We start from the raw sequence: 21,647 nt of genomic DNA, 5'->3' as shown, positions 1-21,647 counted from the left end.
GCGTGCTGGCCTGCGCTCCCCGCCGCCCCACAGCCCTGTCCCCCAAGGGGGCCGCGAACCTCGCACATCTGGGGTCCCCCCCTCCACTCCCGGTGCCGCAGAGTCCTTCTCATGCTTAGGACAAAACTGTCGCTTCCCAATGTAAAACCCTCCAGTGGTTCCCATTCCACACAGGAGCAGACGGTCCCTGTCCTTCCAGCCTGCCCCCCACCCAGCTTAGTATTTGTCCCTGGCATATATTTGCAAAGCAAACGCTGCCCCTTGTCCTGGGGTCCAGGTGGGCGCCCCTTAGGCTAAGAACTGAGAGGCTTTCGAGCACCTGCTGTCTTCCAGGGCACGGAGGCGACGAAGGACCTGCGGCCCGGCCCTCCCTCGGAGAGCCCTCCTCGCCCAACCTAGGGGGGCACAGCTTACCCGGGAGAGTTGCCAAGGCACCTGGGCCCTGCCGGCCGCCCCAGCAGCCCCGGAGCACCCCTGAGCCCTTCTCACCCCCTTTCCTGGAGAGCACCCCAGCCTCCCCTGGCGGGGACGCCCTGGCCAGTCCATCTCTCCTCCCACTCACCCCCCCACGTCCCTCACCTCTGGGCAACGAGCCTCACTTGAAACAGAAGGGCCTTCACACGGCAAAGACTTCACTGTGACCCTCAGTGTGTCAGCCTGCGGCCAGGTCTGCTCTGCCAACCCGAGCCCCTCCTGCGGGCGAGCACCTCAGCGCCCCCGGGTCACCTGGCCAGCCACCGGGACGTCTGGCAGCACCGAGGGCCCCGTGCATCTGCGCGCCCAGCCTCCTGCTGCCGTCCAACACCCTCTGGCTCCCACGCCCTGTGCCAGGCAGGGAGGTGGCGCCGTCCCGGGTGCCGGAGAGTCAGGATGACGTCCCACGGATCCAACTTTCTAGATGGGCCCGCGAGGAGTGCACGTCTCCAGCGACCGGCTCCCGCCTACGTCAGGCCATTGGCAGGTGGCACATGGCGTGACCAGAAGCCAGTTGGAGCCTCGGAGTCCACCTCTCAGGGATCCAGAGATCCAGAGCTGCTCCCCCTCAACTCCAATTCCAGAGCTCGCCACGGCCCCAGGCTCTCCCCGGGTTTTCCTCTCGCAAACCTCTCTCAGCCTCAGGGGTCCCCCCTCTCCAGATTAATCTCGGATTTCTCTCCAGGCCAATGCAGACCCTGTGAGGGCGATACCAGAGCGCAGACACACGTGCACACACACACGCACACTTCACTCACCTCGAGCGCTTCGGGAGGCTAATTAACGGCCAAGAAATGGGTGCGTCGAGAGAACTCCCCTCCACCACCTGCCAGCGTTCCCTCCGGCTCCTGCTTCCATGCTTCTGGCAGGAACCAGCAACGCTTCTCCTCCAAGTCTCCTGGGATTGGGGGCGGCCAGGCTGGTCTCAGCTCCTGCCTTAAATGAACTCGTCCAAGAAACTTCCCTGGAATCTCCCGCACTCATCACCTCCCTGCCGCTTATTCCTCCCTCGCTTGCACCTGCCGCGGCCTCGACCACCACCATCCAGATAGATCGGCCCTCACGTCTTTTTTTAAAATATTTTATTTATTTATTCATGAGAGACACAGGCAGAGGGAGAAGCAGGCTCCATGCAGGGAGCCCGATGTGGGACTCGATCCCGGGTCCCCAGGATCACAACCTGGGCTGAAGGCTGCGCTACACCGCTGAGCCCCCAGGCCGCCCTGCCCTCAGGTCTTTAAAAAGTGGGACCAGCCCAGTCTCCTGACTTCCCGGCATTTATGAAAAGCTACAGGGCTCATTGTCCGTCCAGATGAGAAAGTGTCGCAAGAACAATAAACAAGTCGGGGTCGGTTCCCCCAGCTGCCAGGCCAGTCCTGCCTCCCGTGGCCGCACCTTCTTCTGGGCCCGCATGACCATCGCCCGCGGTGAGCTCCTGGGTGTCCGGCCCGCATCTCGGGGCTGCTCCCCGGGGCCCCTGTGTGCCCAGGAGCCGAAGGAGTCGGGACACAAGGGAAAAGCCACACCTGCAAGCGGAACAAAGGTCAGAGGAGCGGCACCAACTCTTCCTTCCGCCGCAGGGGCCAAAGCCGGAGCAGAGCTAGGGGATGAGGCCAGGGGAGCTCAGGGAGAGCAGGGATGAGCCGGGGGAGGCGCCGGGTTTGCTCTACTGGAGCCAGTGCCTGGAGCTGTGATTGACCACAGAGGCCCCGGGGCTCGGGGACTGCAGGCCACTCCAGGGCCCGGTCCTGACTGCGACGGCAGCCGTGCACCTCCCGCCAGCCCGGGCGTTGCCTGGCTGCTGGCGCGGTGCCGCTTCAACGCCTTCAGGGGCGGCCCGCAAGGGCCTCCGGTGCGAACTGAGCCCTCTTCTACCTCGGAGTCCGAGGGAAAACCTGTATCCACAGTCTCGCTCACTCACTCACACACACATCTGTCCATGCACACACGTGTGCCCACAAACACACATGCACAGACACGTGTGCAAGCCCATGCCCACATACACACACACAGGAGCACAGGTGCACAGCTGCACACACACTTCAGTCCCACAGTTTAAAAGCAGGGACACTTTGGCCACAGATCTCTTTGGCAGGTGTTCTGTGTCAGTGTAAGCCCCACCCATGGCCCCCCCATGGTCACAGACAGGAAGCTACTTCCCACCCCCCACCCCAGCAGGCAGGTATCTCGGGGCCTCCCAGCCACACTCCCCAGAGCACAGCTCAGCACCCCTGCGCCCGGCCCCAGGCCCTGGTGTCCTGCTTCAGCCCCGCGTCCTGAGGCCGCGCCTGGAGCAGCAGGTGGAGGCCGTGTCTGGGCTCCTCTGGGCTCCTCGGCTCCCGCGGGACAGGCAGTGGAGCAGAGGCCGCCCCGGGTCGGACTCGGTGGCCTGGAGTGGCCAGTTGCCCCCCTGAGGGAGCCCTTCAGTCTGGCCCCAGGACGAGGAGCGAGGACACTGGCCCTTTGGATATTGCTACCCTGAGGACAGTGACTGTGAGAGTCTCCGATCGGACACTGAGGCAAACCTAGGTCACTGCGCAGTTGATGTTCTGAAACAGGGTTAAAGGCAGCTTTCCTTTTACCCGGAACCCTGAAATGAGCCACGACGTCCACGGGACTGTGGTGGCAGCAGCCATCCCCACAACACGGTAACAGGACACGCCTCTTACTGCATTGCCCGTGGAGATTCTCAAAGTCTGTAAGCAGAGTAGAGGGCCGACCAGTCACGCGCAAAGGACGCACCTATAATTCATTGGCCCATGATTCTCCAAATATAGGAATCGACAACGAGCTTTGCCCTCCATCCTGCCTTCCTTTTATGGGGTGGAGTGCAAGGTGACATTTGCAGAGCACCCAGTAAATAGTACCTGATTTGGGAAATGATGGTTCACAGGCCAAAGGTCAAACTGTAGGTGCTATGACTGAACAATTTTTCCAGCTTCCTTTCCTCCCTCCCCTCCGGCCTCCTCCCCATCCTCCCCTCTGGCCTCCTCCCCATCCTCCCCTCTGGCCTCCTCCCCATCCTCCCCTCCAGCCTCCTTCCCCATCCTACCTCCCAATGTCCCCGTGCGAGCACACGATGTTTCCATCAAACCAAACAGTCTCAGTTTCCTTGCACATGTCCTAGGCCCTGTGTCTCCTACTGTGGTTCTTTCTGACCCGGTTCCCCTCCTCAAATGCCACGTGCTCAGGTGGCAGGCATCCCTCCAGGCTCCAAGCACCCTCCACTGGAGCTTCCTGCACCTGCAGCCCTGGCACCCAGGCCGTCTGCGGCCTGCCTTCACCGGAGGCTGGAGGCCATCACCTCCCCAGGCTGTGAACACCCTGTGCCACCGTCATCCCTGATTCTGCCCCAAGCATCTCAGATCCTGAGAGGCTGGTGATTAAACAGGCCCGTTAACCCCATGCCCCGGATCACTGCTTTCATTTCCTCAAAATAGAAACTCGGTCTTCCAGCTACAGCTTCTCATCAACCTGCAGCCCCCTAACCAGGTTACGAAGAAATGCCACAGGGCTCGGGCTCGCACTTCAGTCTAAGTTACATTGAAAGGAACCAAGTCAAGAAGGAACCAGAGGGAGATGTGACTTCCAAGGCTCACTGCAAAGCAAGGAGATTAAGCTGATGATCTTCAAAGTCTTTTGCTTTCCGACCACCCAAGGTTCCCTAAGCTGAGTTGTTTAAAATTGACAAATGGAAACCCTGGGCGTGAAGGGCTGAGCACGGAGGCTGTAGCAGCGGTGATGCCCGGGCTCTCCTCCTCCCGCGCGGCGATCCACTCCTTCAGCGTTGCCAGTAACATCGACTCGTAGCTTTCTAGGCACCAGGAAGTTTGCATCCGTTTCCTTCCATACCAACGATGATCCACAATGTAGAATCACCAGTTATAGAAAGTTGGGCCCAGGCACGCGGAGCAACGTTTCCAGTATAGCACACGTGGCCACACAAACCCCAGTCTGTCTGGTTCCGAAGCCTAGGGCCGTCCTGCTATCCCTCAGGGTAGGTAGGGGAGGACCCATCATACGTCTCCAATCATGGTTTCTGCAGGAACGTACTGAGGATAATTAATCATCATCATCATCATCATCATCATCATCATCATCGTGTGTGTTTCTGCAGCATCAGGGCGGCCTGCCTCTCAGGGAAGAGGCGTGAGCCAAAGTAGCCAGCATCCCCATCACCGTGGATGTGTTTTGGAAAGTGCTCTTCCTAGACGTGGCTTGGACTGGGCATGTGGTGAACAGACACAACCACGGAGGTCAGGGGAAGAAGACAAAGGTGACTGGGTGCAGGGTGAGGATCACCCCTCAGGGCAGCAGCGTTGGAAGACGAGCGAACATCACGCCCCCAACACCTGGCCCCTGCCACGGCTGCGATGTATTTAAGATCCACCAGGCGAGCTAAGCCAGCATAGGAAAGAAGATGGGCAGAAAGAATGGGCAGGAATCATTGAGAATTCAGTGATTTTTCTAAGAATAGGCTTTTATCTCCAAACCATGAAATGCAAAACTTATTTCCCCGGATATATTTAAATGCCAGATACTTACACACTTGGGAAATTTTAGAATTTTTTTTTTTTTTTTTTTTTTTTTTTTTTTTTTTTTTTTTTTTAATAAATGAAAGTGGATGCTCTAGTTTAGTTTCTTGTTGTTGGAGTTTTTTGTTTTTTATTTTTTTAGATGCATTTGCTTATCAAGATCACCAGGGGGAGCTTGTACCAGGTTTTATCTCCCAGGCTCCAGCTCTAGAAATTAGAAACCATTAGGTCTGGCTCCACTTCTAGGAAAGGGCACCACAAAAAAATAAAAAATAAAAACATAAAAAATGAATAGAAAAGGGCCCATGTAATTCCAATGTGCATTCCAGGTTAAGTACCACTGTGTCAGGTGACTGTAAATTGCCAGGGATCCCAAGATTCATCTATTCATACTTAAAAAAAAAAAAAAAAGGTTTAGTGGTTACTCAGAGCCTAGCCTTTTATTAGGGGCCAAGCCAAGGCAAACACAACCAGTGCCGGGGAAGACCGTCCCTGTTCCAAGGGGCTCCAGGCTGCTGGGGGTGTAGACCTGCCCACCCTAACCATGGCTACTTGCTGGCGCCGGGCCACACACCTTCCCCGCCCTCCGGTGACCGACAGCGGAGTTGCCCTGCTGATGTTCTATCTAAGGGAAGAAGGGGAAAGGCAACACGTGTTTGAGGGTGGTCTTAATCATTCGTATTACTCTATCTTTAGACAAAGTTTCATGGCCTTTCTGGATTAAACATGACAGTAAAAAAAAGACCGTAGTGAGAAAAGTTTCCACGTCATAGGTCACAAGGAAATGCGAATGAAAACAATAATGAGATACGACTACGTAACCATTAGAATGGCCAACGCCCAGAACACTGACGCATCTAGCGCTGGTGAGGATGTGGGGAAGCAGGAATCTCGCTCATTGCAGGTGAGGAGCCCGAGGAGGTGCAGTCACTTTGGAAGACAGTCTGGCGGTTTCTTGCGACACCAGATAGACTCTTGCTGGAGGATCCAGCCATTGCACTCCTTGGGATTTAGCCATAGGCGTTGGAAACAAGTCCGCACACGCGTGTGTGTGGCGGCTTCATGCGGAATTGCCAAATCTTAGACGCAAACAAGATGTCCTTCAGGAGGTCATGGATTAACCGGAGCATGTCCAGACCATGGAACGCTACTCAGCGCTAGAAAGAAATGGGCGATGGAGTCCTGACAAGACACGGAGGAAGGCTCGGGGCATGTTATTAAGCGAGAGAAGCCAATCTGACCTGATTTCATATGTATGATTCCAACTACATGACATTCTGGAAAAGGCAAATCTACAGAGACGGTACAAAATCAGTTGTCACCAGGGGTTGGGAGAGGGATGGATGAAGACGCAGAGCCCAGGGGATTTTCAGGGCACTGAAATTACCCTGTGTGATTTTCTAAGGACGGATACGTGTCATTACACATTTTCCCAAACCCACCAAAGGTGCAACACCAGCAGTGAACCCCACTGAAAATTACGGGCCTTGGATGATTACGGTATGTTGGTGTGGGCTCATCGGTCGTATCAAACGTCCCACTCCTGCGGGGGATGTCTGTGTGGTGGGGGACAGGGAGTATAAGGAAATCTGTACCTTCCTCTCAGTTTCACCAGGAACCTAAATTGACTCCAAAAAAAATTAAATCTTAATAATTTTAAGAGACACTAGTTCCAGAGGGATGCTCCGGGATAGTTGGCTTTGATAGTGATGAAACGAGTCCTGGATAAAACACCTCAATCTTCTTGGCTTCAATCACATGTGGTCTGAATGACACCAATGGACAAAGCCAACTGGGATGTCCAAGCATTGTTGGATCACAGAACTTTGTTTTCTGTGCCTCCCTTCAGCTGGATACAAGGACAAGTGTTTCTATCAGATGGAAGCAAGCTGGTTAGTGGGGAGGGCACCGGCCGGGTCCGAGTTGCGAGACGGCAGCCGGTGACCTGCGTTGGTCGTGAGGGGATCACCTCAGCCCGTCATCATCTGAATCGGCCTTTGGAAATCCAGAGCTCAGGCAGGAAGGATGGCAGCCTGGCAGATTGGCCAACGTCGTGAGGGGTTCCAGGGCCCAGAGGGAACAGCCTGGCCTGGTTCCCTAATGCGTAGACGGGGGACGTCCTGGGTCCAGCGTCACTGCTCTTCCGGAAAAGAGTTCAAACCAGGAAAGCAGAGTTTTGTTGTCAAGTGTGAAGAGGGGTGAGCAGAGGTCCGGCCGTGGCCAGAGGAGTGAAGTGAGGAGCATGCGCACTCCGTAACCCCCAGGGCTCCCCAGAAACCAGGGGCATCAAGGGGGCGCTGCCAGCGTCCGGGGAGGGAGGGCAGGGAGGTCTTCCCACAGGCCTGGCACCAGGCAGCCTGACCAACGTCTCGAGTGTCAAGCCCTGAGAGGTGAGGCCTTGGGATCATCCGGATGCCACTTTCTAAGGATGTTACCTGCTACGATTGTGCTTATCGCTTCCAGCTCGGTTTCTCCACTGTGAAGGCCGAGCACCCAGCATCGAAGACGTGATGAGACATTTGAAGGGGAAGCGGCACCGCACCATATGCGTGCCCTCGGCGGCCCGACGGCAGCTCGCTCCTGGCGCGGGTGACAGCCACCGTCCCAGCGGGCGCAGGGTTTGGCAGGAGGGAGGCAGGCCTGCGAGGGGGAGAGCCAGGAGGGGCACGGCCCCCTGCCAGCTGTGCCCCTTCCTGGCGGGTGGCGTCGCCGAGGCCCCCGCGGCCAGCCGAGCGGTGGCACCCATAAGGCAGCTCCCCTCCGCTGAGTCACACTGCGGGACGACAGTGACGACGGCCTCCCGGATGCTGCTCAAGCCGCCCTGCCCATGGCCCTGGACACAGACGGGGCTTCTCCAGGGCGCATAGCCGGCGGGAAACCTGCTCCAGGCCTGGCCCGGGGAGGGTCGGGGTGTCGGGGAGCCCACAGGCCCACCGCCGCCTCCAAGCTGCCCCAGCCCAGAGGTCTCCAGCAGATGCCCTCTTGGGTGCAGGGTTTTAGGAAAAGAACAACCTGCTCTGGTGAGGAACAGGTTCCTCGTGGAGGAGTGGGGACCCTACCTCATGACCTCTCCCTGTCCATCCCGTGCGTCCCTCCCCCTGAGGAGCTGGAGGGAGCGCCTCATAGGTGCCACCTCGCTTCCTGGCTCATGTCCCACCGTACACAGGACCTCGGAAAATTAAAGGACCCTCCTTCAATTATCCCCCTTCTTTTTTCCGTCTGGGAAACATCTTTCAAGACCCAATCTAAACACTTCCTTCTCTGGGACACCCCCCACCCCACCCAGATCCCCCGGCTGCCACTGAGCTTTCTGCACGAGGGCTATTGTATTGCAGCAGGTGAAACCGTCTGCACGTGGCCCCATCACAGTCAGTCCCCAGCGATTACCAAGGTTGGCTCGTAACCCGTCTCTATGTCGTCGTAGACTAGCTTCCCTGCTGAGAAACCGCCCCCAAGATCTACACATACACCCCGGCACAGGGCCTGGCCCACACTAAGTGCTCAGTAAACATTTCAGAAGAGGAAGGCATCAACCTTCGCAAGAATCCCGCCTGCTGGGGAGGAACGGGCTTCCTCAGAGCCCACGCGGTGTATAAATACCACTCCCATCTGCAGGCCACCTCTGTCTACAGGGATCCCCTCAGGATGGGCCTCCTCAGGGCCGAGGAAGCCTTGCTAATCTGCAGTCACTCCATACAGGTGAGCCCTGGGGTAGGTGGTGCTGCAGACACCTGGGAATGGCACCCCGCCAGCTCGGGTGGGGGGTTGGCTGCACCCAGCAAGGCATCCTGGGTCAGAAGCTGCACTTTGACCAGCGGGTGATGGTGGACGCTGTGTTACTTCACATCTTCCCCAATTGCATTCAAGGGTATCAAATACACCTGTGTTAATGGGGCTTCAAGGGGTTAACTTTCGGAGTGCCTGGGTGGCTCAGGGGTTGAGCGTCTGCCTTCAGCTCAGGGGGTGATCCTGGAGTCCTGGGGTCGAGTCCCCCTTTGGGCTCCTTGCATGGAGCCTGCTTCTCCTTCCTCTATGTCTCTGCCTCTCTCTGTCTCTCATGAGCAAAATAAATAAAATCTTTAAAAAAAAATGGGGGGTGCTTACTTTCATCCCCACTGCCTGGTCAAAAGAACATCCTTATAGATCGGCAACGTGCGCCGGGGCCTTCCGCATGCTTTCAGTGTCCTCTGGACCATTTATTTCCTCCCAGGAGGCTCCTGAGAAGTAATGAGCTAGCAAGGACTGCAGGGTTGTGCAGGGTCATCTAAAACACAACAGTGTGGGGGGAGCTATATGTACAAAGGATTTCGGGTAAAGTGAGCAATCAATCACAATGTCACTTTGAATACAGAATGATAAGCAGTTAGGTTAAGAGAGGGTTCACATGCACTAGCCCACCTTGGCCCACTCAGGAGCCCTCAGCCCCGGCGGCCGTCCACCTTCAGCAGACCCGGGGAAGGCTGGGTTTCGGAGCCTACTCCTCGTGTGTACGCAGGGACACAGCGCTCCCCAGGACATCACCTACAGAATCCAGAACACTTGGAAATTACTTGCCCATCCATCAGAACAGCCGGCACAGCAATAGTGGCTTATTCACACCACAGACAAAATCAGGCGGTGAGTTGTCCAACGGTTTTGCCCATGAAGCACAGGAGGAAACATATTTCAAGCTGTGGACCTGCCCTAACAGCCTGGACTTTTCCAAGAAGCCTCAGTAATATGCCCTGTCCCATGTCCCCTTCACTTGAACCCGGACAGCCTTTTTTGTTGTTGTTGTTGTTGTTTGTTTTTCACATAAAAAGAATTTTATCTATTTACTTTTTTACATTTTTTGAAATTTGAATTCAATTTTCCAACATCTAGTATAACACCCAGTTTTCATCCCATTAGGTGCCCTCCTCAGTACCCGTCACCCAGTCACCATATTCCCCCACCCATCTCCCCTTCTGCAACCCTTTGTGTTTCCCAGAGTTAGGGGTCTCTCATGGTTTGTCTCCCTCTCTAATTTTTCCCACTCAGTTCCCCTCTTTTCCCATATAATCCTTTCACTATTTCTTATAGTCCCCATATGAGTGAAACCATATGATGATTGTCCTTCTCTGATTGACTTACTTCACTCAGCATCATACCCTCCAGTTCCATCCACATCGAAGCACATGGAGGGCATTCGTCTCTTCTGATGGCTGAGTCATATTCCATTGTGTATATAGACCACAGCTTCTTTATCTATCATCTGTCGAAGGACATCGACCGGCTCGGCCAGTAGCTGATAGCAGAAGCATTGCCAGGTGACTTCCGAGGCTGCACTGCAAACATGACTTCAGCTTTGTTTGCTTGGAGCTCAGCAGCCAGGCTGGGAGGAGGCCCACACCAGCCCGAGCAGAGCCCACAGTGCAGATGTTCGAGCCGAGGGCTCACTCAGGTCCTGGCCAGCCTCCTCCAACAGCCTCTTCCAACAGCCAGCACTCCCAAACCTTTGACTCTTCCCAGTTGGGACCACAGATGTCATGGAACAGAGATAAGCTATCCCATGGGTCCTGCCCAAAGGGCTGCTCCACGGGACCCGCAAACAGAACACGATGGGTGCCCTGAGAAGGTTTGCCAGCGACCACTGTACCTGGATCACCTGCACGTACAGGTGACAGAAATAAAAGTCTTACAAAACAACAATACTTAACCTTAAAAAAAAAAAAAGCTGTATCATAGGAAATAGCTAACGAGAATGAACTCCTTCCTCCCTGTCTTTCTGTGTTCACTCACTCACATTCATTCCAAGAAATTCTAAAGAGACAGCATCACCTTCCTCCCCTCCAGAGAGAACTGTTTATTCATTCCAGGCATTGTGCTATTGTGCTTGGCTCTGAGGTCTCTGAAGTGAAAAAGACGCAGCAGTTACTGGCCACGGGGCTTAGGACCCGCAGCCCAGCAGAGACCCTGAGTGAATTTCAACAAGCTTAATTCCTTTTTTTTTTTTTTTTTTAAGATTTTATTTATTTGAGGGCAGCCTGGATGGCTCAGTGGTTTAGCGCCGCCTTCAGTCCAGGGCGTGATCCTGGAGACCTGGGATCAAGTCCTGTGTCGGACTCCCTGCATGGAGCCTGCTTCTCCCTCTGCCTGTGTCTCTGCCTCTCTCTCTCTCTCTCTGAATAGATAAATAAAATATTTTAAAAATATATTTAAAAAAAAGATTTTATTTATTTGAGAGAAAGACAGAGAGCATAGGGGGTGGGGGGAGGGAGAGGGAGAAGCAGACGCCCCCTGAGCAGGGAGCCCGACACGGGGCTTGATCCCAGGGCCCTGAGATCAGGACAGACACTTAAACTGCCTGAGCCACCCAGGCTCCTCAAACACATTTAATTCTTAAACTCAAAAGCATGGAGCTTTTGAAGAGCCCAGGAAAATATTTACCACCACCGCCACCAACAACAAATCACCGGCTACAAACATTTGTTTAAAGCTGTGAGGTCTGATTTCTATTTCTCTAGATGTCTCCAAAAGTGACATGTCAACTAGTCAACGTAACTCAACTCCTGTGATTGCGCATTAAGATGACATGTGATGTGGGCCGTGGCCACCTCACGTACCTTTGCTGGAGTGGGGGGTGGGGGATTATGATGGGGACGCAGGTAAGCCTGGCATGAACATAGTCCTGGCAAGGCTGCAGGGGTGAGTGGGGTGAGGGAGGCCCCCGAGCAGGACGTAGAACCCACTGGCTTTCATTGATGCTGCTGCAAGCTCCGGACTCCAGCGGCATGTGAGCCTCTCCAGGAAGCTGGTGGCTAGGGCTCTGGGAGGGACGTGACGAGCTGCTCCCGCACGCAGGAACCTGCACCTTCCTCCAGGTGGGCTGGTTCTCCGGCCTCCTGAACCCACGGGAGGCTCAGCTCTGCAGCAGGAGAGGTGGAAGGAGCTCTCCGTGAGGCTCAAGGGCCTGAGGGCAGGGAACAGAGTCAGAAGAGCTGACTTTGGAAGGGGGCCTTCCCTCACGCCCTCACGCCCAGCACAGCCTGGGTTTGAGCAGCTGAAGGAAGCTTCCAGACTGACTGGGGTGTAACTCTGTGAGTGCCAATACGTCTCTGTTTTCTCATCCAGGGAAGGAGTGTCTTCCTCATGAGGCGGACTAAGGTTGCATGCGTTCAGGCACAAGGAATGCTTAGAACAGTGTCTGGCCCAGCGTGGGCGCTTAGCAAATACAGCTCATTAAATACACCGTTCCGGTCCACAAGTACAACAGCAGGTCTCTACCACGTGCAGTGTGCCAGGCCCTGGGGGGCTGTGCTTGGCCCAGGGGAGGAGGAGCGCCAGGCCGCACACACACACGCTTCATCCCTGATGGTGCCTTCAAGCTAATTTTAAAAAGTCACCCACTCCTGAGGACATGCTTCCTGCCTCTTCCAGAAAATGATCACATACGCACGAACGTATGATAAATGTGACCATGATTCAGACATCGAGGGCAGTGGTCTGACCTCCTGCCCGCCTTTGTACGAACAGGAACATGAAGTTAGCCCTGCCCTCCAGAGCTCATCATCGATTTCCAAATAGTGACAGACGTATTTGCAATCTGGTGTGAACACGGCATGATTTCTCAGCAGTGAGAGTGCTCAGCAGACTTGGCAGACGGGGAGGCTGAGAAAGGCCTCCCAGGGGAGCTGCTGGGAGCTGGTCTTGAAGGCTGAGCAGACCTCCCCGGGGGGAGGAAGACAGGGGAGTCATCCCTGGCGAAAGGAACAGCCAGCTGAGGGCCCGTGTGGCCGGAGCTCGGTGTTCCTCAGGGACACCTCCACGTGTCTGCAGCTGGAGCGGGGCACGGCGTCCAGCAGGACATCTGCCTCTGAGACTCTGGACAGAACCCTTGCTGGCCTCTGCCGGCATCTGGGGTTGCTGGCAACCCACGGTGCTCCCTGGCTTGTGACATCATGACTGCAGCCCCCCCTCTGCTGTCATCTATGTTCTGTGTGTGTGTGCACTCACGTGTGTGTATCCAAAATTTTCCTCACTTTATAAAGTCACCAGTCATACTGGGTCAGGGCCCACCTTCATGCAGAATTACCCCCAGCTTAATCTGATCCCATCTGCCACGGCCCTATTTCTAAATAAGGTCACATTCACAGGTAGCGCGGGTGAGGACCTTCCACATCTCATTTTCAGGGACATAATTCAATCCACGCAGGTTCACACAGTAGTAGGAGGCTAACTCTGCAGAGAAGGCTCTGCTTTCACCCTCACGGGGTCTTTCATTCAAAAAGCTCCCTTTTCAGACTGTGGTGATCATTCTCCAATAAGCACACATGCAGAAACATCATATTGCACACTTGAAATGTTGTATGTCGGTGATACCTCATGTTATATATGTCAGTTATACCCCAATCCAAAAAAAAAAAAAAAAAAAGCTCCCTGTTAGTTGTCTCTGCAGTGGTCTTTAGAGCTCCAGCTTTCCAGAAGTCTCTATAGAATCCCCAAATCTAGTCCCGGCAACACCGAAACAGCCCTGCCACTTGGAAAGCCCTGCAGACTTTCTCCTGCATACACCACACTTGAGACCCAACTGTGTCATTATCTTAGCACTTTTACACACGTGGGAAGGGCAGCTCAAACTCTGGATTCAGGCACAGGAAGCGTTGACAACATCCTGAAACCTAAGCTGTTTCTTGTCATTAAAGGCACAGATTGCAACATCTTTCAGGGAGTTAATCTCCAGGACGTTAGGAAACTTCTATCAGACCAGTTAGAACTGTGTCTTCACCACGGTGTGGATCAAGTGCTCTCTACAGACGCCTCCTGGGGACAAGCTGGGGTGTGAGTCTCACCCACCTGGACGCACATCCCCTGCGCTCCTCCCTCCAAAAGTTGGCAAGAGGGGACGCAGCGGCCCTGGTGACAAGGTGGTAATTATGTGCAGTGGCTGGAGATCCCGACAGCGACAGCCTACTGGAAGCCACCAGAATAAAAGCGAAAGAGTCAGAGAAAAAGAGACAGAGAAAGCGAGAGACCCGGGCATATAGGAGGAGAGAAAGGTAGTAAGTGATGGAGGGAAGGAAAGACAGAAACGGAGGGGAGAGGGTGTTTGAGAGATGAAGGGAGAGAAGATGCTCAGGAGGGCACAAGGCATCACTGGAACCACGTTATGGGGGAAAAGAAAGCCCGGTAGAAAAATTCCTACCAGATAATACTCTGGTTGCGCAAGCATGATCCGAAGTAGGACTAATTTATTGCTCTCAGTGTGACAGCCCCTGCCACCTGCTGTGGGCAGCCTGTGCAGTGGGCAGGGGATCCCGGGCTGCCGGGGCTGATGGAAGCCAACTGCTGACCCGCGGCTGACCCACTCGCCCCTGGACTCCCAGCTCCCTCGGCTGTGACATGGAGAGACAACCGCCTCTCAGGGGTGCAGCTGGGATGAGGCCTTACCGTGTGCAGAGCGTCCGGCTCTGTGGCTGCAGCGTGGGACACGCCGGGTAGCCTCCACTGGCCCGTCCGCGGTGACCTTGGTGTCCTCGCCAGTGCTGCTCAGGTCTCTGCAAGCCTGTCGCACCCCTACGCCCACCTTCACTTGCAGCAGCAAGAGTCAGCCACTGTGTCACCCCTCCTAGATGGCATCCCCGGGAACTGGCAGCTAAACTCTCCCATTGACGGCACCCTCTCGGTGTGCCACCCAGTGAGGCACAGGCTCACCTCCAGCCCAGGCTGCCATCATGGAAGGCCCTCACTCTAGTCTGAGGGTCTCGACCTCCACGGGCATACCACAGTCGCAGTCATCACTGTCTCCCTTATTCCTTATCCTCCTGTTGGTTGTTCCCGATGCTAACGCCATCCTCCAGGCTGGAAGGATCCAAAGCTCAACCCCCTCTTGATTCTCCTTCCCCGCCGTAGTGTCTGAAAGCCAGTCATTGGACCCCCACCGTCATTTTCACTACTGAGTTTCTCTTTGGCATCACCCAAATTCTTTAACTTTCCTGTTTTAGCTTCCTCATCTTTCTTTAAAAATTATGGTAAGAGGGCAGCCTGGGTGGCTCAGTGGTTTAGCAGCGCCTTCAGCCCGGGGTGTGATCCTGGAGACGCGGGATCGAGTCCCACATCGGGCTCCCTGCATGGAGCCTCTTGTCCCTCCGCCTGTGTCTCTCATGGATAAATAAATAAAATCTTAAAAAAATAATAAAATAAAATAAAATTAAATAAATACAATTAAATAAATACAATTAAATAAATGCAAATAAATAAATAAATAAATAAATAAATAGAAATTATGGTAAGAACCCTTAACTGGAGATCTGCCCGCTTAACAAATGTCTACGCGTGTTACATTTCTCTGGACTGTTAGTACGATGCTGTCCGTAGGCCTCTAGAGCTTGTGCATCTTGCCTGACTGAGATTTTATGTCTGTTAATTAGTAACCCCCCATTTCTCCTTCCCCTTGACCCCTGGCAGTCAGCATTCCACTCTTCAATGCTGTGAATTTGCCTACTACACACCCCTCACATGAGTGGAGTCAGGTGGCGCATATTTTTCTGTGACTGGCTTATTTCAAAATGTGCTCCAGGTCACTCATGTTGTCCCAAGTGACAGGATTGCCATTTTTAAGGCTGGATACCATGCATGAACCACTGTGTGTATATGCCGTGTTTTCTTAATCTGTTCATCTGTGGGTGGCCACTCAGTTGTATCCATATCTTGACTCTTGTGAATAGCACCGTGATGAAGTGCTAGTAACACTGAATGGAGGGGTAATATCTCGGGGAGATCCTGATCTCAACTCCTTTTGGATAAATATCCAGAACTGAGATTGCTAGATCATAGGGTAGTTCTATTTTTAATTCTTTGAGGAACCTCCTTACTGTTTTCCACAGTGCCTACACCATTTGCCATTCCCCCCAACAGGGCGTGAGGGTTCCAAGTTCTCATGTTCTTGCTAACACTTACTGTCTTATTCTGTTTGGTTTTGTGGTGTTTTTTGTTTTGTTTTTTGTTTTTGTTTTTGTTTTGTTTTTTTTTTATAATAGTCATCCTGACAGCTGTAAGGTGACATCATGTCCTGTGGTTTTAATTTGTATTTTCCTGATGATGAGTGATGTTGAGCGTTTTTTTATATACCTGTTTATCCTCATGTTGAAAAAGCAGGGTAGGGGCACCTGGCTGACTCAGTCAGGGGAGCATGAGACTCTTGATCTCAGGGTCATGAGTTCAAGCTCCATACTGAGTGTAGAGATTATTCTAAAAAAATAAAATTAAATAAAACACGGGGCAAACTACCCAGCTGTCAGGGAGCACAGAAATTAGACATCATGTAGAAGGTACATCTACGGTTCTATCTCTGATTCCCCTCACCCCATTCCACTTTTCAGGGACCTGCCTCTCTAGCTGCTCCAGGTCTCAGTGGTCAAATGAGAGGAGATATTTTTACGATTGGTACAGGCCCCTGGCTTCAGTAGATTCACCTGATGAAAGTCCTTGATCAATTTTTTTTCCAATCAGAGTTCTTCTCTAGGAATTGGCCTTAGGGAATTAACAGATTCCCACATCAACTTAAATCCTCTTTGAAGAGAGTAAATGAAAATAGTTGCTGCCAGGACACTGATGTGTGGGAACCCAGCAAAGCAAGTCTTCTGGAAGGGAAACACGTCAATGCAAGAGGATGGAGAGAACATTCTAAGTCCCAGTAGGACACCCTGCACACCTGCCTGTATCATTGTCACAAATCCACCTTCCTTCTTATGCACTTAACATAGCTTGATGTGATACCTGTAGCCCTAAGAGCCTGAAGTAACACACCATCAACAGGAGACCCTGTGTACTGAGTGAGAGGGCTGCCTCTGGACACCAATTCTGTCCCCCGACAATGAGGTGCATGACCTCAAGACTGAGTGCTTCCCATTTCTTTTATTTATTTATTTATTTATTTATTTATTTATTTATTTATTTTTACATTTTTAAAATTTAAATTCAATTTGCCAGCATATAGTATAACACCCTGTGCTCATCCCATCAAGTGCCATCCTCATCGCCCGTCACCCAGTTACCCCATCCCCCCACCCGCCTCCCCTTCCGTGGCCCTTTGTTTCCCAGAGTTAGGAGTCTCTCACGGCTTGTCCCCCTCTCTAATTTTTCCCACTCAGTTCTCCTCCTTTCCTTTATAATGTCTAAGTCTTCTATGCTCAATTACAAGGTAGAAATGAGAGTACCAAAGTCACAGAGTTTCCAAGTGGCTAAAATAAGAAGAGGGGTTTCTAGAACACCAAGCACCATGCTGGGGGCATGTTAAACACTCAGTGAATGTTAGCTTTTACCATTCCTGTTGCTACAGCCAAGCAAAATCACGGACAACTAACAAGCACGTGAGACGCAATAGCTGTTTGTATTTACTACAAACTGGCATCCCTAACTGTTGTCTTGCACAATCTGTGCTCCAGGATCACCCACGCTGTCCTCTGCGCCGTCTCGCTCAACACCATCCTCTCTGGAATCAATGGTGAGCAAACCTTATTTATCTCACTCTCCTCCAGAGATGTCTGTGATCAATTTACTTTAACTTGGAACAACGATGTCCTTCCTACCACAGATGCAATGCCTTGTGACCTTTCTCTGTTGAGATGCAAAGCCTTTCTTCGAGTACTCCCCATCACTACTAAGAACACATCTGAGAGTGATACTTGGATGCCCTCCCTCTGCCCACCCTCCTTGCAATGTGATGTTATAGCAACTTCCATCAAGGGGAAGAATATAGTTCCCAACTTCTTAACTCTAAAATAGTCTTGAGATTGACTTGGGCAAAAAAACAAAAAGGAAACACCACCACCAAAACACCAGAAAATGCAGGAAAGTTAAAATGAAATAGGTTCATGCCTAGACCTCCAGAGACCATGTGTCTTTCTGTTACTTCTCTGACCTCTACCAAGGCCAGACTGAGGACAATGGTTGTCAAAATGGCCAGAAATGAGAGTCCACATGAAGCACAGCTGAGTCAGTCCAACTGTCCCAGTTGAGGTACAAGGCACACAACAGGCCCTAGCCTCGATCCGCAGCACCAGGTACCCAGCAGACCCGGAGGTAATGACGGGGGCCTGAGTGAGCTCCCCAGACTTTGGAAGGAGTGCCCATGTGGCCACGAGACCCACAGGCGGTGGTAAATGCTCATTCTTTTAAGCTGCTGAATTTGGGGATGATTTGTTAATCATCAACAACAAACAGATGCGCTCTTGTTTTATCTGTAAGGGAATAAACTGGGGGAATATGCCTACCGTTTAATATAGATGACTTACACTACATCCAATGTTTGCTACGTAATTATATGTCAATTCATATAGGTAAAGCACAGAGTGGGCCTTCCCACATGTTAACTTCTGAGACCCTAGGACTCTTTCTCATTCCTGTGTTGGATAATTAGAAGAGCTTTGCTACTACCCCTAGCAGAAGCAAGTGTGAGATGGAATTCTAGGCCTCCGCGTCTGGCCTAAACCGTGAACTCCAAAGAACGGGTGTGCCAACAATCAGCAAAATCTAACAGCAGGAGACTCATTCCTGACCTGTGTTTTTCCAGGACTGGCTGCTTGGCAATGGAATTCTACGGGGCCCCATGGAATTGTGCACAGATTGACATAGGAGACAAGCAATTCTTTGGGAAACTTTTTGGTTGCTGTTATTATTTTGCTCATCTGGGAAGAAAAAGCCATCAGAAACCTCACCATGGGGCTTGGCTCCATGCATTTTCCCTTGGAATATGATTAATTACTGTCTAAATAATAGAAGTCTTCCAGGAACAATAGAAGGCAGAGACTACAGAGACTACTCATAAATATTCAACTGAAGCCTGCTGGGAACGTTATACTCCCATCAGGGTTCTCTGCTGACATTGGAAGTCAGACCCCAACTCAGACCCATAAAACTTGCAGAAAAATATTTACATAAGCAAGCCTGGTATGAGTTGTCAGAGGGCCACGTTCCACATTTGCCTGAACATTGGGAATTAATTTGGACCTGATAATGAAGCTCAGGTCTGAATGCTAGCAGCTTGTTTATTTCTGTGACGAACTTCCCTGTCGGGGGTGAACACAGTAGGACTACTCAAGCCACCACCTTAGCAGAGACCGGGTCACCAAAATATTGTTTTATTTGCTTTTGATTCTACAGTTTCCATCTGCCCTTTTAGAGATCATTTTGCCCATCTCCTAGACACTAGGGAAAATAAAGAGTAGACGTAGGCCTCATGTTCTTTCAAGGAAAGTACATTCCACAAAGGATACAGACTCATAAATTTGTCATTGCAATTAATCTCAAGTGCCAAGCTGGTGGCTAGGCCAAAGGGTACTGGGTGTAGGAGGAAGGAGGGGCTGCAGATGCCGGTCCCGACAGTGGGGCAGGGGAGTGGCTGGATCCACAGAAGAGGCCTTACCCAGGATGGGACATGAGTGGGTCTCTTGGAGGTTAGGAGAACTTCCAGGTGAGAAGAGAGGGTGGGAAATTCCGGGCCTTCTCTCTTGTGGTCTGGGACAGTGAAGGACGACGTGGTTGTGGTTAGGGAGCAGGAGCTGGAAACATCAGAGCTAAATCTGGAACAGCAATTTGGAGCTTCAGAAAAACATAATGGCCTTGCCTTTCCATTTCATTGTTGGTTTATTCTGGCTGCAGTTTTGGCAAGAGGGGAAGACTACAGAGGGCACCCGAGTATTCGTCTGGCTGACTCCTTGGGAATCTGAGGGCAACAAAAGTAGCACCCAGCCCTGCAGGTTGCCGTGCGCTTCGAGAACGACGGCTGGTGGTCACACGGACGCTCGTCCACGTGGACCTGCGCCGTGTGGTCTTTGTCAACCTCCTCTCAACTACCGACCCCTCACCCAGAAACCTTATCGTTAGAAAAACATTAGAAGTGATCCGAGACTTTCAAAAGTTTTAAAGAAAGTCCTGCAAGGGACAAAAGATAGGAGAGAAAAACGTGCGAGAGGAGCTCAAGGCAAGTGTGGGGAGAGAAGGAAAGATGGTCAGCGGGCCTCTGCTTAGCGGTCGATTCTGTCTAGAAAGGCCCTGTTTTCAACCTTATCCTGATGGGCTGCAACTCCGAGAAGGTGGGTTACACTTCAGGACACGGATGTGACCGAAATGAACATGTAAGCACGCTGCTTTCCTGGGCCAGCAACCCCAGAGCCTCGGCACCTGCAGCAGCTATGCCAGGCTTTCGACAGATTCTGATGTCCGCAAAGTATCACCGTGTCTTTCTGCCTCCAGCGCCCCTTTTTGCTCAAGGAAATTAACTTTTAAACATTTTCCATTAAGTAATCCATTCAGGGCATTCCCCGCTTCCCCCGCCCCCAGCCCCTGGCATCTGGCTCAGGGTTGCTCCCTCGGCTTTGATTTGGGGTTAAGTTCCACGGTCACAAAGCACCAGGTGGGGAAGTCTCAGCTTCTCAGCCATCAGCATGTGCTCTCACGGGGATGGATGGAAATTGCCCGACCTCTGGCTCCTGGTACCGACCGAGGGACCTGGAGGGACCTGCCTCCTCCCTGCCCAGGCCTCTGTCTGCATGGCCGCTCAGCATCTCCATCGAAAGCCCTGTTTTCCTCTGCAGGTTTGGGGCAGTAACTCCACCGGGAAATCTGTACAGACGCCCCCACTGCTGCCCGACTCCGACAGTGTCGGGCCGGGGGTGCTGTGGGGGACATGGAGCACGGGACGGCGAGGAACACTGCAAACTAAAACTTCAGGTTAGGGACGTCCACCTGCAATATTTGCACCTTTCTTAGATTCTGTCTAAAACCAACTAATAGTGCTCACTTCGGCAGCACATATGCTAAAATTGGAATGATACAGAGAAGATTAGCATGGCCCCTGCGCAAGGATGACACGCAAATGCATGAAGCATTCCATATTTTAAATAAATAAATAAATAAATAAATAAATAAATAAATAAACCAACTAATATAAAAAGCTGTAGAATAATACGAGAAATTGAAACGCTGATGAGAAATTTGTGATATCAAGTAATAATTGTTGATTTTTTTTTAGATGGGATAATGGTATTAGAGTTCTGGTGGATACAGCCCTTACCTTTTAAAAACATCTGGGGAAATACTCACAAATTGATCAAAAGATACCTGATATTGGCTTCAAAATAGAAAAGCTGGAGAAAGTGAACGAGATACGGAGAACACAAGAGTTGGCCGCCATGCTCTGATGATCGTTGAAGACAGATGTTGAATCCATCTGGGTTCCTTACACTAGACTGGATCATTGTGTCTTTGCTTGAAATTTTCCCCTCAGACAAAGCTAAAACAAACTCTGATGACAGCTTTGACTTTGTACTGTCCCTGTACACACCCTCGTGTTTCACAACTGGCCTCCATAGCTTGTGCTCTTGCGTTACCCCCTCTGCCTGGAGCAGCTTTGTCTTGATTCTTACTTTTCTTCTCTTTCCTCCACTTCTGACCTAATTCCTACTAGTCTTGGCTCTTAGAGTGTTCCCTTGGTATCAGGTTGATTCATCTTTGTACCTTAAATATCTAGCACTGTACGAGGCACGTTGTCAGTAGTCACGCCACCAAGATCATTATTTTTATCTCCTTAGTGTAGTGAGGATTAAGCCACGTGTATAAAGCACCCAGCTTGTTAGAAGCTCGACACCAGGCAACGCCTCTGCTCCCCTTCCACCATTT

The 21,647-nt window shown here is 52.0% G+C and overlaps 1 non-coding gene across 1 annotated transcript; it reads left to right on the top strand.

Moving 5' to 3' along the window:
- Positions 1-20,761: 20,761 nt before the first annotated feature.
- On the top strand, positions 20,762-20,868 carry LOC112665163 (U6 spliceosomal RNA). Its single transcript, XR_003140255.1, has one exon. It is a non-coding gene; the product is annotated as a U6 spliceosomal RNA (small nuclear RNA).
- Positions 20,869-21,647: the final 779 nt, after the last annotated feature.

The sequence above is a fragment of the Canis lupus genome, chromosome 17 (genome assembly GCF_003254725.2).
Source record: "Canis lupus dingo isolate Sandy chromosome 17, ASM325472v2, whole genome shotgun sequence".
Classification (NCBI taxonomy): Eukaryota; Metazoa; Chordata; class Mammalia; order Carnivora; family Canidae; genus Canis; species Canis lupus.
The sequence above is the reverse complement of the archived record's forward strand: the minus strand, read 5'-3'. Positions and strand labels throughout refer to the sequence as shown.